Here is a 15,686-nt window from a genome sequence, read left to right as displayed (position 1 = left end):
CACACACACACACACACACACACACACACACACACCCCATTCAGGAATTTGAGTTGCTTTAGGATTCAGATGTTCATTTCTTTCATCCAATTCTATCATTTTTTGGACAACTCCAACTAGCAATGAGCAAGCCAAATATTTTAAAAATGCAACTAGTAAAGTAAGACAAAAAAAATCTTCTACTAATTTTTCCCCATTTTGGACTTCATAACAAATATAGCAGACAGCAGGAATGGTTTAGGGAATGGTTTAGGGAAATACACACTGAATGTTATAATAACTATAACTATATCTATATCATTATTTCTGTTCCCTTTATTTGGCTGACATTGCTATGCACTGGACTTCTCTTAGTTTTTACCCTTTCCACAGGAAGTTTTTCTAGTTTATTTTTTAATCTTAATTCTACCTGAACTGACCTCAACCCATCTTAATGGAAACATTCTTTTAGAGAAGAAAAAGAGGCAGCTTAGCTGAAGGCTGGTAGAAATCTCATTGAAATACCACTCATTAAATCTTTATGGTTAAGAAGAGGAAGGAGTGGCCTTACCACACAACAGAACTTCCATATACTGTCATTTTACTTTCCTCACAAATACAAATAAATTATCATTGCCACTGTATGTCATAGTTAAGACTGAGTTAGGCAACATATGCATAGCATATTTCAGAAATATTGCCACAATAGTTAAGCTGCATCAAGTTAACTCATAAAAGTGTATTCTACTTGTTTCAGGCATTTAAAACATTTTAGTACTAAGAGTTTTCAAAAGTAGAGTATTTCCAGAGGCTTTTCAAATTTATAATGCACAAAGCTTGAATAGTGGACACTAGATGTTAAAGGATACCTATAATGCTGAATAAATGCTAGCTGGGATGTTTTATGATCAAACACAGAAGCTGCACAATGAAATAGCTATTTTACACTCTAATTAACCCAAGGTTTATACTTGGCAAGCATTTTTAAAAGCTTTGCTTCTGGTTGAACACACTTCTTCTGTTTTAACAATTATTCCAGAAGTCTGACTTATAAGTCCAGTCTTAATCTGTTTAGCTGCTGCCTCTTAAAGGAAGCATTTATAGAAGTATTGATAAATTTCAAATAATGTAATATAAGGAGAAACTAAAAGTTAAGGTATAAAAGAATTGTACCTAAAAGAGAGATGGGCATTCACAGTCAGTTCACAAGAAGCAGGAAATGTAACATATTTATCTGCTTGCCTGGGTTTCATTGTGTGGTAAATGCAAGGTGACTAACAGCTGTCACAGATCAACAGGATTAGAACTAAAACAGCACTAGATATCAAAAACATACAGATAGTCACTAGGTGAGTGAATAAAATTGTAAATTAATATGTTAGGTTGAAGGACATGAAATTGCCACTTTCATTGGTCAGAAGCAACAGAGTATTGAGAATTTCATGTGATTCAACTTTAGATCTTTCAGAACCAAAATAAAGGCCTTGAAAATAATTCAATCCAAGGTTCTTAGTCTGGGGTTAATATGGGTTGATTTCAAGGAGACTAGGAATCCTCATCTATTTATACATTCAATTGATAGTTTGAGGGAGCCTATGGCATGCCAAGTACTGTTATAGTAACTGGGGATATAGACATGAAAAGGACCAGTCCCTTGCCCTCATGGATATTACATTTCAGTTTGACACTTAAACATAATACAATTTCATAGCTGAATTTTATGCAAAGCTTTCTGTCTTATGTTTCTATATGCATTTTTCAGGAGGGAGAGCTCACTGAATGCATGAAAGTGGTTTATGATCATCAAGAGATTACAAACTAGTAACCTATTACACCCTGCTCACCTGATCAATGTCTCCAGACACTGAGTGATTTGCTTATTGCAGTGGAGTTCATTCAGTAGTGACTGATTTAGGATCAGCACCCGGGCATCCTGGTGTCTCTCTTAGCCACTATTTCACACTGTAGGGGAGATAATCTATGATTTTTTCATTTATTTTCTCTATTTTTCCTTTTTCATAGTATCTACATACCATTTTGACTCAATAAGTTTCATTTAAAGAGTTGAGTGTCTGGTCAGACGGATCTCAATCCTAATTTCAGCATTACTGTAAATTAGCTTTGTGATTTCAGAAAGTTGCTTAAAGCCTCAGAGCCCCAGCTGCAAGAGATGATGAGAATGATGAGAATAAATCATAACTGACAGATTATTGTGAGGATTACATGAGATCATTTATATACACACATACCCCCCTCTGTCTTCTACTACTTGCTATAATGCTTTTCTAATCTAAGACTTTATAAAGCATAGCCTTTGGTGTCAGTTCCCCAGGCTCTAAAAATCACTCCCTCCTTCTTCACCAGATTATTATTTAAATGGCAGCTATTAGGCTTTCATTTAATTCAGGGGAGATGAAAAAGGTAGTAGTGACTAACCACTCCAGAGCCTAGAGCATGTACTCAGGAGCTTGGCTGCCTGCGTTCAAATCCAGGCTCTACCACTTACTATGTAGGTGATCTTGGGCCAGTTACACAGATTTTCTGTGTCTCGGTTTCCTACACAGAATGGTGTCAATCAAGTAGCTACTTCATAGAGCTGTTATGAAGATAAATGGCTTAACATACTACCACAGCGTTGAGGTGGACATTACTAAGCTTGTTTTAAAAAATGAGCTAAGACATTTTCAGAGGGGTTGGCCACATTACTATGTGTGGCAGAGCTATTTTTTGAACTCAGAGTCAGTGCTTCTTCAGTGTCATTAAAAAAAAAAAGATACGGCAGGCCCTGGTGTGCCCTCTGTTCTCAGCATGGCCTTCTATAAGTCTTTGTCCTCCTGGAGAGGAATAAGAGAAACTGCCCAGAGTGCCCCCTCTTCATTGGCATTCAGCCAACACTCTGTGGAGCCAACAATCACCTTGAGTGCTTAAATATGTACATCCAGTGATCTCTTTTGCCATCCTATTTGAGACTGCCTCAAGTGCAAAGTTTCCATAAGGTTATAAATTCCTTGAGAGCAGCCTCTGTGTCTTTGTTAGTACTAATACATTTTATAAAATGCCAGGCACATAGTAGATTATCAGAGAATCATATATCTATTTCACATGATTTTCTTATACTTTGTTCCTTGTGCTTTTATATGCTGTCTGAATTTTGTATAATAAGCATGTGATAGTTTTTTAATTAAAAAAAACATAAGCTATTGTCCCTGTAAAAAACAACATGTAGATTGATTTGTTGGTGACTTGCTATATCTGTCCCTTTGAAAACTGTCCTTTGTCTTTGTCAGGGTGGAGTATGTGCATGTCCTTGTCCAAGAGGTTTGCGGTTGATATTCTCTGGTGGGAACAGGGTTCAGCCCCCTCCTTCTTGCGGGGATAAAGGAGTGACTTCGAAGAGCAGTCAGATCAGGAAGTCCCTGGAGGCCAGCTCTTATTCCCACAGTCTTTTCCGTAGTCTCTGACTCAGAGTGAAGCTGGCTCTGGTCTCTGGAATCCTCTCTGCTCTCTATACCTAGTGTTCCAGAACTGTTTTCCAAACAAAGAACAGGACATGTTAAGTCTGTGACCTAAGCTTTACTGATATGGAAGAGATGAGTGAAAGGGAAACCAGACCTTCTACGACATTCTGTGAACAAAATAGTTTTTAGAGAAAGCTAGTTCTTGTATGAGAAGACAGAGAGTGAGGATGGGGCAGGGGGTAAATTCCTTATTATATTTTTCTTACTCCCTTCCCTCCGAAAACTATTTCTACTTGCAGGCAGTGACACTGTTGATGCTAAAAAGACTTCCAAGGATTTCAGAATATATACTTAGATACCAACTTAGAATGCAAGTTATCTATATTGTTGTAGAAAATGGTATGTGTATTTTTTGCTACATTGTTCATTTTGTATTTCAAAGAAGAGATACTTTTAGATTTCCTTAGGTCTAATTACCTCAAATGCTTCCATTGAAGTGTTCCTAAATGGGAGAGGAGTAAGAATAAATATCTTCAGAGTGTAGGGGAGCTGGTTTGGGGAGTATCTTCTCAAGAAGCATATAGGAAATTTGAGAATTGTTTTGTATCCTATTATTTTAGAAAATCAGACAAACTTTCATTTTGATCTTCAAAAGATATTCCAGGAAAATGCATCAGGCTTATTATTTGGCTTGAATCACCCTTTATTTGTCAACATGTATCTATGTGCATTTACTTGTTGCTGTTTCAAAAGCATGGTCTTAGATGATGGAGGGTTTTTTGTTTGTTTGCTTTCTAGGATAAACAGGGACAAAAAAACTCGCACAAAGGACTAATATATGGAGTTGTTCTAGAGTCTAGAGTCTTTAGGTTGTAGGGTCCTACGTTATTTGACAATGGCATTTTATTTTTAAAGAAGAAATTGCTTTTAGTCACTCTGCTCAGGAGGGGCTATATGCATTGTAAATATATTATGATGTTTTTATGTACTGAATGTCTAACTACTAGTATTTAATATGTAACATTTGCATCATTTTGTAAACTATCTGACAAATAAGTAGAACTTACAGAATATTCAATGTTTCAATAATCTTCTAAATTCATATGAATTATCATAATATGAACTGATAGGTGAAAGAAACAAGAGTGGTGGTTTTAGTAATTAAAGGGGCAACATCCCCATAAGAACACACTCTAAGACCAGGAAAAGAAAAACCAAAAAAGACCTTGTCACTTTTTCACATTAAGGAAGATTAAGAAGGCCTAGGAAGAAATATAAGGCACATCATTGAGGAAACTCCCACCAATTTAAGGGGCCAAGTTACACGTGCCTATGTTTGATTTTTAGGCATATATTAAAAATACAATTTTTAGGACAGCCCTGGTGGCTTAGCGGTTTAGTGCCGCCTTCAGCCCAGGGCGTGATCCTGGAGACCTGGAATCGAGTCCCACGTCGGGCTCCCTGCATGGAGCCTGCTTCTCCCTCTGCCTGTGTCTCTGCCTCTCTCTCTCTGTGTGTGTCTCTCATGAATAAATAAATAAAAACCTTAAAAAATACAATTTTTAGACATGTATTAAAAACACAATTTATAGCAGAAAAATCATGGAATTATTCAGCTACAGTGGACCTCAAGCAAGTTTATCATTATAAACATTATCTCCATATCATAGTTGGACAACTAAGGTAAAGAAAGTTGCCCAAATTCATGTGACTGACAAGTGGTAAAACAGAGATCATCACTCATGTTTTCTGCATCCCAGTGCAGAATTCTTCAAGTTTATACTCTGTTGCTTTCCCCTGGGTCAAACAGTTTTAGCGTCTTCTGGGTGGTGATTCAAGCACTTTGTTTTTAAAAATGGCATTTTTTTTTTTTTTTTTTAGTATGGGCAATTTAAGTAATGGAGACAGGATTGTTACAAACAGCATGCTTATTAATACTTATTAACTATCTTAGGCTTCAATTTGGAGACTAGCACCTTAAATAAATGAGTCATCCAGATCCCAACTTAATGAAAATGATATATTCCTAGGGAATATTCTTATATGGAATTATTTTAGTAATCTAATTTTAAACAGCTGGAACTCATTTGTTAAGCTGTAGTCTATTACACTTTTTGAAAAGAATATGTGTGTTTTTTTTTCCCCAGGAAGACACAGAAATTTCCGAAAAATCTGAATACATCCCTCAAGTTGAACTTTCAGAATGGCTGGGTAGCTTTGTCCTCCACCTGTGTCCAGCTATTAGTATTAAGCTGTGGTAAGCACTTTTTTCAAGACTGAGGGCCTGGCTGCCTTCCAGGGTCCTATTGTTTATGAACTTCCTTTTATTTAATGTTCTATTTCTACAATTACAGATGTTGTTACATCTGATCAAGAACCCAGGTGTGCTACCTCTTACATACAGGCCCATGTTACCTTAAAGGTCCAGGACCTACAGGCTAGTTGGAACAGAGGAGCAGACAAAGAAGAAACGAATATTTATTGTCTTGACTCCAAAATATGGTGAAAAAACTCTGCAAAATACAGAAGGTTAAAAGATTGCCACAACTCCTTCATTGTGGTTTGTTTTATATACCACTGCATGCTGTACGCAGATGGATTCCTATTTATGAGAAATGAGAAGCAGAGTGTGGCCCACCCTGACTCCTCACCTTGCTCTTATCAGACTGCATCTGACAAATGAAACAACAGGAAGTTTTGCTGGAAGCTGTTGATGGCTGGGGTTAAACAGAAAGCAGTGAGTGATCTAGAAATGTTATAATACTAAGCACCGATGTTGTTTCTACCACAGTGTTGTAGAAACTGGATATGTATATATTCAGAGCAAACTTCTGGCTTTGGGTTTTTCCCCTACTTCATTTCTGGGAAAGTGTCCCTTGTCTGACATGGTACATTGTGTTCCAGCTCATACTATTCAGGTGCACAACTAAACTTTTCTGAAGAGAGAGGGAATAATGGGGTACAATGTAGTCCTTCCTGTTCCTTTAGTGTATTAGTCAGGGTTCTCCAAAGAGACAGAACCAATAGGATATATATAATTAAGTATTTAATACACTTTATAATTATACCACACTTAGAATAATGTTTAATCAAATGTGTGGTACAGCATGGACCAGTCAAATCGACAAATAAAATTAACCATTGCAGGGTAGCCCGGATGGCTCAGTGGTTTAGCGCCGCCTTAGGCCCAGGGTGTGATTCTGGAGACCCGGGATCGAGTTCCATGTCAGGCTCCCTGCATGGAGCCTGCTTCTGCCTCGGCCTGTGTCTCTGCCTCTCTCTCTCTCTCTCTCTCTCTGGGTCTCTCATGAATAAATAAATCAAATCTTAAAAAAAAAAAAAGAAGATTAACCATTGCACTCAGTCAATTCTTTAAGGGCTTTGTTGTCTATATTTGTACTTCTTTCTTCAGCCTTCCCATTCCATTTCCTGTTGATAAATTACCCCAAATATATATATATATATATATATATATATATATATATATATATATATGACAGATACTTTGCTCACACTTGTACCCTAAAGAAGCACTAAGTGGAAAACTTGTATCTTTCTTTTTGTAATATTCTTATTCAGGTATTCATATTATGCAGTTGATGGTGAGCTCCATTGACTTACATTAAAATTTAAAAGTATTACAGGCTGCATGTTTATGATTATAACAGACTGCATTCTATCATTCTATCCCTTTTCCTCTCACTTCTATATATTACCAGGCTCTATTCTAGTTTAACTTGTTATCTTATAGTGATTTTGGTCAGGGGCAAGAGGCTTACCCATGCAGGAGAAGAAGCATGTGTCTGTATGGACCGATATACAGGATTAAACTGTTTGGATTTTTCAGTCTGCTGTATCTTGTCTCCATCCACGTGCTGCTGTGTCTGGAACCCTCAGAATCCTGACTTATTCTGTGAATGAAAGAGAAAATATTTCAATTGTTTTAATTTCCCATCTTAAAAAGAACTAATAGCTTAATTTTTCTTTGCATTCATCTCTAAATTTCACCCAGTTCATCTGTCTAAATTTGACAGATCTTTTTGCAAGAGAAGATGTGGGAAAAGAAAAAATATCAATCATTTTTTATCAATCATTTCTAAATAAGTTCTCAAACACTTATTAATTGTCCAATGTGACCAAGGTCTTACCATTGAGTATAAAAAAAATTTAGGATAAAGAAGTGGAAAGTTTTTAACCAGAGGGGTTGAAATTATTATTGTTTACTAAAAAATATCCTACTTTGTTCTTATATCTCATTAAAACAAGTAAAACAAGATCAATCATTATTTTCAGTGGTTACCATATTATCAAAACTCTTGAAGAACAGTGCTCAACTAAGTATCAAATGTAAATGTTTTAAAATACTAGGTAGAGGAACTTTATGACAGGAAATGCTTAAAAAAGTAAACTTCTAACATCTCAGATACCTTGATTCCTATGTTAGATTAAGACACATTTTATTGTTTAGAGTAAGTGAAACAAATGCTTGAGATATTTTGCTGTGTAGTGTATATTTTTGTGTGCATGTACATATGTATTTTAACTGAACATAGGCATAAACACATTCCTTAGGAAATTAAGCAGTCTACCTGAATGTTTCTAGATAAATTTACTCAAAAGTAGATCCTTTGACTATGTTAATTTCAATCAAATTTCCATCATTCAAATGGGGGTTATTTAAATCTACATATGGTCATTTGTTCCATGCAGATGTCCCTAACTACTTGCTGCTTCTCTCCCAACAGCATCTCATCTCAATGCCTAGGATCCTCTATTGCACTATTCCATTAGAAGTGGTCAGCAGAGTTAGGAGTCTCTCATGCTCTGTCTCCCTTTCTGATATTTCCCACTCATTTTTTCTCCTTTCCCCTTTATCCTTTTCACTATTTTTATATTCCCCAAATGAATGAGACCATATAATGTTTGTCCTTCTCCAATTGACTTATTTCACTCAGCATAATACCCTCCTCAAAGAGTTAAAAATAGATCTGCCATATGACCCAGCAATTGCACTGCTGGGGATTTACCCCAAAGATACAGATGCAGTGAAACGCCGGGACACCTGCACCCCGATGTTTCTAGCAGCAATGTCCACCATAGCCAAACTGTAGAAGGAGCCTCGGTGTCCACCGAAAGATGAATGGATAAAGAAGATGTGGTCTATGTATACAATGGAATATTACTCAGCCATTAGAAACAACAAATACTCACCATTTGCTTCGACGTGGATGGAACTGGAGGGTATTATGCTGAGTGAAATAAGTCAATCGGAGAAGGACAAACATTATATGGTCTCATTCATTTGGGGAATATAAAAAATAGTAAAAGGGAATAAAGGAGAAAGGAGAAAAAGTGAGTGGGAAATATCAGAAAGGGAGACAGAACATGAGAGACTCCTAACTCTGGGAAACAAACTAGGGGTGGTGGAAGGGGAGGAGGGTGGGGGGTGAGGGTGACTGGATGATGGGCACTGAAGGGGCACTTGATGGGATGAGCACTAGGTGTTATTCTATATGTTGGCAAATTGAACACCAATAAAAAATAAATTTATAAAAAAAAGAAGTGGTCAGCAATGTGTTAAGCATACATATATGTCGGAGATATTCAGGTTACACAGACTTCTGATAAAATTATACTATGTATAGTTTTGTATGCATGAGCGCAAAAGTCCATATTTCAAATTCAACTTAGAGACAATATAAAGAGAAATTGGTTTGCCTGGGCATCATAAAACTTGTATTTCGTCTTCTCTAATATTAACTACTAGACTTAGTAGTGGGTCGGTGACTTTTGAAAGTTAGTTTCCCTAGAAAGGAAATTTAGGGCATGTGGAGTCAGAATCAGCAGAAATAAAGAAGTGGTGAGGGAAGAGGAAGAAATTGGACTGCAATGAAGTCTCAGCAAAGGCCTCAGTCAATCCACTGTGGCACCTGAACTGGGATGACTCTGCAAGACAGTTCTGACTTGGGTTAGAGGCAACGAGGTCTTTACACTCCTCTGCAAACCACTTATTGAATGTGTGCTGCTTTTGAGAAGGAGGAATTACATTGAGCAAGTTGGGTCTCTTCCTTTCAGGGCAGTATCTGGAGCAGACTTGGCTTGCAGTGTCAGAAATTGGAGAAACAAGTGTTTCAGTCCTGAAGAACGATCTAGATATTTCATTGTAGTCTACCCCTTGAACTCCTCAGATACATCTGGTTCATATGAATTTTGGGAATACCTCCTTTGAGATTCTGATTGATATCTCCAACATTGCAGTGATCCAACTGAAACCTTTTCCCTTTCTACTATTAATTCTAGATTCCCCTTATCCCTGGCTCGCATCTCTGCTGGTCTTGGTGGATTAACTGGTAACCCAGACTCTCCTTCCTGAAAGGTCTGAACCCAGATCACCATGCTCCTTTCAGGCTATTGCTGATACACTTGTCTATTTATCATCACAATTGCACAAGAGAATACTAAGAGATGACCAGGATGACTTCGTGACAAACACATTCTTTCCCGCCCTCGTTGTGTAACAGCAGCTCTTGTTGATTTGGATAAGATACCCCTGCAGGATGATGACTTATTTCCTTGCCTGCTGTGTCCTGAAACTTGGAGTATGAGTGACTAGGGGCAGCTGTAGTTTAAATTCTGATGAAGCTTTTTCTATACATTTTAGGTTAAGGGGACAAGAAGCACAAATTCACCAAACAAATTACTGGGAGTGATAGAGAGGTTACTCCTAAAGTGACTTTAAGTCACTTCTACTGTGATGGAAATTGCTTGGCATTTCAACTGCCACATCTGTAAAAATGGAAGTCCTTGGTTTGGATGATCAATCTCTTACATTCTTTCCAATGCTGATAATCTGTGATTCTCCATATGATCTAAGATCATTCATGTTTCAGAAACTTTGAACATATGTGCAAGTCAACATCAAAAGGATTTAAAAAATAACTATTTGTGGTGAACATACCTTTGAAAATGAAGCCCATTTTGAGGACTTGGATAATTTTGACCTCACAAAAATAATAATAGACTAAGATATGTGCTAATGATATTATTATTTTTATTTATACCTTTTTTCAGGTAAATCCTGAAAGACCAAAGGCTAGCATTGTTAGAATTATCATACTTCTGGGCTTCAACCTGGTTTTCCATATTGTTATTGATATTAATTTTCATTGAAATCTTTGTAAATTAAGTGATATTATTTTCTTGGGTATCAGTCTCTCCATTAATGAAATGAGGATACAGACAAATATTTACCCACTCCTTCCCAAATAAAAGATTATTTATTTCTCTGATTCGTTTCTGAAATTTTTTTTTTCCTAACATGATATTGTAACTTAGTATTTTGAAGTCCAACATGTCTTAAGTTGCCATTAGAGACTATTACTGGTGCTTAAGCTTTTCAAAGTAGGTAACAGAAACATGAGGTTTACAATGGAACTTGATACATGATTTAAAAACTGAAACTAAAAAAACTAAAAAAAAAACAAACTGAAACTAGAATAAAAATAAAACTAAGAAATACAAAATTTACCCTCTTGTTTGAATAGCATTTGTTAAATTAGTAAATTGCAAATACAACAGGATTGTTATTCACTCCTCCACAGTAGAAAAGGCACCCGCCCTTGACTTAGAACAATGTGACATCTATTTTCATAGTTCCCAGTCCTGTCTGCCATATATATAAGTGAAACAAAGCTGATTATTTTTATACTCTTTTGGTATGAATTCCTTTGATCTTTTGAAGCACAGATTTTACTTTGAAGTTTACAATGTCCAAGCCATCAGTTGCAAAGCACAAAGAAGGCTATTACATGGCATCTATGGGAAGACATTATTTCCTACCCTGTGTCAGTTGCCATGTTTTTAGCTATGTCTGTGGTCAATTAGCAATGCCTAAGATCCTTTCATTGATATTTGAATATAAATATGAAATAATATAATAGAGCAGTATGTTTTAAGACATTTAAAACACATATATTAAATACACATTCATTTACTTACATACATACATACAAATACACATACATATTTTTTTTCTTCTACTTAGTAATGCTTTCCTGCAATTGCATGTGGCAATGAAGAGAGCTTGAGATGGGATTTTAAGGACCTTAATTATAGTTCAGACTCTACTATCTATTAGTTATGTGACCGTGGACAATTTTCTTAACACCCCCAGGGCTCAAATATGCCCTTTCTAAAATAAGGGGTTGATAGTGCTTCTTAATCTCTTTTTGGCTTTGGGCCCCTTTATGAGTGTGATGAAATCTATGGATACTCTCCCCAGAAAACATCAATAACACATATTTACACTAAATTTTGTATGCTTTTGAAAAAGGTCATTGGCTTCCTGAAGTACATACACATCATGGGCTTGAGGGTAAGAACAACCAGACATAATAGGTTTTGAACTTTATATTTCTAAATGATAAAATGTTTTAAATTACCGTAGGATTATGAATAATTCTTAATAAGTTTCTTTGTGCTAACTTAGACCTTTCCTTTTAGTTCCTTCAGATTTCAGGTTTGTCTCTTCCTGACACCAAACCTATACCTTGGGCTCCTAATAAGCAATCTTGTGGCTGGAACTTAGTACAAAGCTTATCAGAAGATAATCATGTGTGAGTCCAGCACATCTCTGGACCACCAGAAGGAAAGAGAGTACTGACCCAAGTCAGTTTGGCTGACTTTATAAAGAAGCCACAAACCTGACTTAATAGTGGCCTCTTTATAAAGAAGCCACAAACCTGACTTAATAGTGGCTCATAAAACAGACTTTGAGATTTTACTCAACCGCAACCTTGCTCTGAGATAAGAGTGTGATGTAATTTCTAAAACTGTGTGTATAAGCCCATATACCTTTTAAAGAAGTTGATTTTTCATATCCTCGATGATCAAATTCCAGGGCACAGTACAGGTCATGCCACACTTAGTCCTGTGGGAGGCATGTCATGGGGATCATAATTGGAGTGAAAAAAAATTAAAGGAAGTGGGCAACAGGAAGAAGGACCTGGAAACCTGGCTATATGAAGAATAGTCATAAGGACTAGGGATGTTTAATCAGGGAAGAGAAATCCAGGTTGTCGTCAAATATGAGCACAATATGGTAAGTAGAGCCATCTTACTCTGGGTAATTCTGGAGGTCAGAACTAAGCCAGTGGCTAGATTTAATTCAGTGTGGGCAAAGGACTTAGAAGAACACTTTCTGGGCATATATGAGATGCATTCTTTTGTAAAGGGCTAGAGGGGAGCTGCAAGAAATGAAGCAGAAGTTGCATGACCACCTTTTCGGAGAGATTTTGGAAGGGATCCAGCTTGAGGGTAGAAGGAGGAAGAACAGTAGTTGGTGAGAGAGAGGCCTCACCTCAATGAAACCTAAAAGCAATTTCTTTTGTCTATGAGATTCTATAACTCTAGTTCTTTTTTTTTTTTTTTTCAGGGTTGGGGTGGCTTGGGAGAGGTGGTTACTAGAAAGAAAGTATACTCTTTTCTGAATCTATAAAGGACACCATAAGAGAGGCTGCCTGTTTGATCATTGATCCCAGAATGTACAATTGAGATAAACATGAGGAATAGGAGGCCGTCACTCACTGTAACGATTCACAGATTACCTAGTAAAATACTTGACCTACAGAAATGAAGAAGCTATTGTAAATACATCCTGGCCACATACTAAGATTGCATTAAGTAGAAATAAGCAGATGTGGTAGAAATACTATCATACACACAATGTGTACAGTTGACTCTTGAACAATATCAGTTTGAACTGTGAGGGTCCAATTATATACAATTTTTGTTTGTTTTAAGAGTTGACAGCAAAAGCCACAAAGCATTTATTTACAGCTGCTCACCCCAGTCTCCACTGGACTGAATTGAAGGTGACTGGCACAGAGGTCATGCTGCTGCTGTCTAGGTACTTGGGGGTGGTCCACCAAGGCTATCAGCAGCCCCTGGGGGCCCTGGAATAGGTCAGAGCTGCAGCCATCCCTTGTGCCCCTTGGGTCCAGCATCTAGGACTGGTGTGCAGGAGACTGAGCTGAAGTGGAACAGTGTGCCCTAAGGGCAAGGATGGTGCTGTGCAAGGAGCCCTGTGCCCCCTGCACTCTGACATTGTACCCCACCTCCAGTCATCTGCAGGCCTGGAGCCTGCACCAGGTCAGGCCCCTCCCTGTGGCTATGCCCTAGCCCCTAGGCTGCATTCATGTTTAGCTGCAGCTGTGGACTGCCACTGTTTGGTGGTACACCTCCAGCTGCATTGTGCCTCCAAGCCACTGGTGTCACCTGGGGGCCTGCCCAGTGGCTATCCCTAGGCTACTCCCTGTCTATATGCAGATGTTTTTTCAGTAAGTACAGTATCATAAATGTATTTTCTTTTTCTTATGATTTTCTTAATAACATGATCTTTTCTCGTTTCCTTTAATGTAAGAATACAGTATACAATATATATATCATACAAAATAGGTGTTAATCGACTGTGTATATTATCCTAAGGCTTCCAGGCAATAGTAGGCTATTAGTGATTAAGTTTTGAGGGAGTCAAAATTTTATGTGGATTTTCAGCTGCATGGGGGTTTGCACCCCCAACACCCATGTTGTTCAAAAGTCAACTGTATTTCATTTAATCTTTACAACAACCTTTCAGGGAAAGCCCTAATAGCATCCTCACCATCATTTCACAGAAAGAAAACACAAGTTTAGATAAGGTAAATAGCACATAGTCATACAACTGGAATTTGAACTCAACAATCTAAGTTCATAGGCAATGTAGTTGACAATTACACCATACCACTGCCTCAACCAAATATGTTCGTGAAAAAGGTTCACGGTTTTATTTATTCTTTTCATGAACAGTATGTTATACATCCACAGTGGTTTTCAGTATAAGATTATTTATAAGAGTCCTTGAACAGATATGTTATGGAGAATCTTATAGGCAGGCACTTGTCTAGGTACTGAGGATACAGACACAGAACATCCATGTCCCACTTACATTCTAGTGGACAAAAATAGTCAATAACAAAAAAGACGTATAACCTGCTAGAAAGCAATAAGTATTATAAAGGAAAATAAAATAGAGCAAGAAAGGATAGGAAATGCTGAGTTAGCAGTTTTAGGTTGGGATGCAGGAAAAGCCCCATTGAAAGGTAATATTTGGAAGGTGGCAGGCCTTCCTCTGATCCAGGTGAATTAAAATTCTCCACCAGATTTGCATGAAAATGTCTGGGGAACCTTGGAGAAACTCCCAGAATAGCACACATTGCTATTTTAACCCATAGTATGTACTTCAGTGGTCCTGAAGGTAATGGATTAAGTAAAATGTGAAGATAAAAATAAGAAGGGCAGTGTTCAGTCCTGGAATTGTTCATCAGTAATGAAGGCCAAGGTCCTTGGCTGCTGCATCCTCCCAGGTGAACTGTATGGAAGAATAGGCCATCTGCTTCTGGCTTGTGTAGCAGGAGGAAATGAACATTTCAGACCAGTCAGGCAGTGACTCCTAGGGAAACACCAGACATCTCCTGAGTAAATAGTATGCATTCTTTTGAGGTTTGTAGTGAACTCTGCCAACAAGAAAGATCTGACGGGATGTCCAGTGTTTTGCTAACTACCTCTAATAAGTCATTCTTGCTGCTGCATCAAACAGTATGAATTTTGTGGGAACCTTCTAAAGCTTTGAAGGGTCCAATGATTTTTTTGTTCCCTTTCTTTACATATATGCAACTTTAGGCCAGGAAATTTATTTCTCATCCTTAGGTGTATCTTTTCCTCCAGACTGCTGAAGAAAAGGCATAGGAAACATGGGACATGCTCAGATTGACAAACTCTGCTTTTGTAGCTCAAGCATTATGGCTTATTCATATTTGTATCTAACCCAGAACTGTAATTATAACCATTTCTTGAATCTTGTGAGTAACGAATATCTGTTCCAAGTTAATAAGTATGATCTGTTACATGTTGAATAAGCTATTTTAGGAACAATAGACACAAAAAATATATCAAGCCTCTTAGTCCAAACAAGTATAAAATTCAACAACTACAACTTTTATTTAAAAACAGGCAGGCAAAAAATAAATAAGTAAAAATAAATAAAAACAAGCGGGCAGGGGCATCTGGCTGGCTCAGCCACTAGAGTGTGTGATTCTTGATCATCTCAGGGATGTGAGTTCAAACCCCACGCTGGGCATGGAGTCCAGTTAAAAAAAAGAAAAAAGAAAAAAAAAACAGAGCAAAAAAAGAAAAAAAAAAAGGCAGGCAAAT

The 15,686-nt window shown here is 37.3% G+C and overlaps 1 long non-coding RNA gene across 1 annotated transcript in view; it reads left to right on the top strand.

The window, feature by feature from the left end:
• LOC121486734 overlaps positions 1-6,631 on the top strand; it is a 55,480-nt gene extending 48,849 nt beyond the window's left edge. Inside the window, exons 4-5 of the long non-coding RNA XR_005986724.1 lie at positions 5,585-5,694; positions 5,792-6,631. This is a non-coding gene — a long non-coding RNA (uncharacterized LOC121486734). The remainder of the gene's footprint in view (positions 1-5,584; positions 5,695-5,791) is intronic.
• The last annotated feature ends 9,055 nt before the right edge of the window (positions 6,632-15,686 follow it).

This window comes from Vulpes lagopus, chromosome 3, assembly GCF_018345385.1.
Source record: "Vulpes lagopus strain Blue_001 chromosome 3, ASM1834538v1, whole genome shotgun sequence".
NCBI classification, from domain to species: Eukaryota; Metazoa; Chordata; class Mammalia; order Carnivora; family Canidae; genus Vulpes; species Vulpes lagopus.
Note: the sequence above shows the minus strand (reverse complement) of the source record. Positions and strands in the feature narration are given on the sequence as shown.